General features: G+C 43.6%; 1 non-coding gene across 1 annotated transcript; it reads right to left on the bottom strand.

Moving 5' to 3' along the window:
- Window positions 1-1,590: 1,590 nt before the first annotated feature.
- Window positions 1,591-1,663, bottom strand: TRNAC-ACA. Its single transcript has one exon. It is a non-coding gene; the product is annotated as a tRNA-Cys (tRNA).
- Window positions 1,664-2,325: the final 662 nt, after the last annotated feature.

Below are 2,325 nucleotides of genomic sequence, written 5' to 3'. Positions count from 1 at the left end.
AGAATTATTCCTTAGGCAAGAATGGAGATTACCAGATCCTAGAATAGTTAGTCCAAGGAGCAGTGGCTGCACGGGTGCAGGAGGGCCTAGAGGAGCTATTCCACGTTGAAGGTCAGGAAGGGCGGCGGTGAGGAGATACCCCTCGTCCAAGGTAAGGAGCAGTGGCTGCACTTTGCTGGACCAGCCGTGAAGAGATACCCCACGTCCAAGGTAAGAGAAACCCAAGTAAGAAGGTAGGTGTTGCAAGAGGGCATCAGAGGGCAAACACACTGAAACCATACTCACAGAAAACTAGTCAATCTAATCACACTAGGACTATAGCCTTGTCTAACTCAATGAAACTAAGCCATGCCCATGGGGCAACCCAAGACAGGCGGGTCATGCTGGAGAGATCTGAGAGAATGTGGTCTACTGGAGAAGGGAATGGCAAACCACTTCAGTATTCTTGCCTTGAGAACCCCATGAACAGTATGAAAAGGCAAAATGATAGGATACTGAAAGAGGAACTCCCCAGGTCAGTAGGTGCCCAATATGCTACTGGAGATCAGTGGAGAATTAACTCCAGAAAGAATGAAGGGATGGAGCCAAAGCAAAAACAATACCCAGCTGTGGATGTGACTGGTGATAGAGGCAAGGTCTGATGCTGTAAAGAGCAATATTGCATAGGAACCGGGAATGTCAGGTCCATGAATCAAGGCAAATTGGAAGTGGTCAAACAAGAGATGGCAAGAGTGAATGTCGACATTCTAGGAATCAGCGAACTGAAATGGACTGGAATGGGTGAATTTAACTCAGATGACCATTATATCCACTACTGCGGGCAGGAATCCCTCAGAAGAAATGGAGTGGCCATCATGGTCAACAAAAGAGTCCAAAATGCAGTACTTGGATGCAATCTCAAAAATGACAGAATGATCTCTGTTTGTTTCCAAGGCAAACCATTTAATATCACAGTAATCCAAGTCTATGCCCCAACCAGTAACACTGAAGAAGCTGAAGTTGAACAGTTCTATGAAGACCTGCAAGACCTTTTAGAACTAACACCCAAAATAGATGTTCTTTTCATTATAGGGGACTGGAATGCAAAAGCAGAAGTCAAGAAACACCTGGAGTAACAGGCAAATTTGGCCTTGGAATACGGAATGAAGCAGGGCAAAGATTAATAGAATTTTGCCAAGAAAATGCACTGGTCATAACAAACACCCTCTTCCAACAACACAAGAGAAGACTCTATACATGGACATGACCAGATGGTCAACACCGAAATCAGATTGATTATATTCTTTGCAGCCAAATATGGAGAAGCTCTATACAGTCAACAAAAACAAGACCAGGAGCTGACTGTGGCTCAGATCGTGAACTCCTTATTACCAAATTCAGACTTAAATTGAAGAAAGTAGGGAAAACCACCAGACCATTCAGGTATGACCTAAATCAAATCCCTTATGATTATACAGTACTAAGTACTAGTTGCTCAGTTGTGTCTGACTCTTTGCTACCCCATGGACTGTAGCCTATCAGGTTCCTGTGTCCATGGGATTTTCCAGGCAAGAGTGCTGGAGAGAATTGCCATTTCCTTCTCCAGGGGCTCTTCCCGACCCAGGAATCGAACCTGGGTCTGCTGCATTGTAGGCAGACGCTTTACCGTCTGAGCCACCAGGAAAGCCTGCTATGATTCTACAGTGGAAGTGAGAAATAGATTTAAGGGCCTAGATCTGATAGATGGAGTGCCTGATGAACTATGGAATGAGGTTTGTGACATTGTACAGGAGACAGGGATGAAGACCATCCCCATGGAAAAGAAATGCAAAAAAGCAAAATGGCTGTCTGGGGAGGCCTTACAAATAACTGTGAAAAGAAGAGAAGCGAAAAGCAAAGGAAAAAAGGAAAGATATAAGCATCTGAATGCAGAGTTCCAAAGAATAGCAAGAAGAGATAAGAAAGCCTTCCTCAGTGATCAATGCAAAGAAATAGAGGAAAACAACAGAATGGGAAAGACTAGATATCTCTTCAAGAAAATTAGAAATACCAAGGGTACATTTCATGCAAAGATGGGCTCAATAAAGGACAGAAATGGTATGGACCTAACAGAAGCAGAAGATATTAAGAAGAGATAGCAAGAATACACAGTAGAACTGTACAAAAAAGATCTTCACGACCCAGATAATCATGATGGTGTGATCACTGACCTAGAGCTAGACATCCTGGAATGTGAAGTCAAGTGGGCCTTAGAGAGCATCACTACGAACAAAGCTAGTGGAGGTGATGGAATTCCAGTTGAGCTATTTCAAATCCTGAAAGATGATGCTGTGAAAGTGCTGCACT

The sequence above is a fragment of the Bison bison genome, unplaced genomic scaffold (genome assembly GCF_000754665.1).
Source record: "Bison bison bison isolate TAMUID 2011002044 unplaced genomic scaffold, Bison_UMD1.0 scf7180017864324, whole genome shotgun sequence".
NCBI lineage: Eukaryota > Metazoa > Chordata > Mammalia > Artiodactyla > Bovidae > Bison > Bison bison.
The sequence above is the reverse complement of the archived record's forward strand: the minus strand, read 5'-3'. Positions and strand labels throughout refer to the sequence as shown.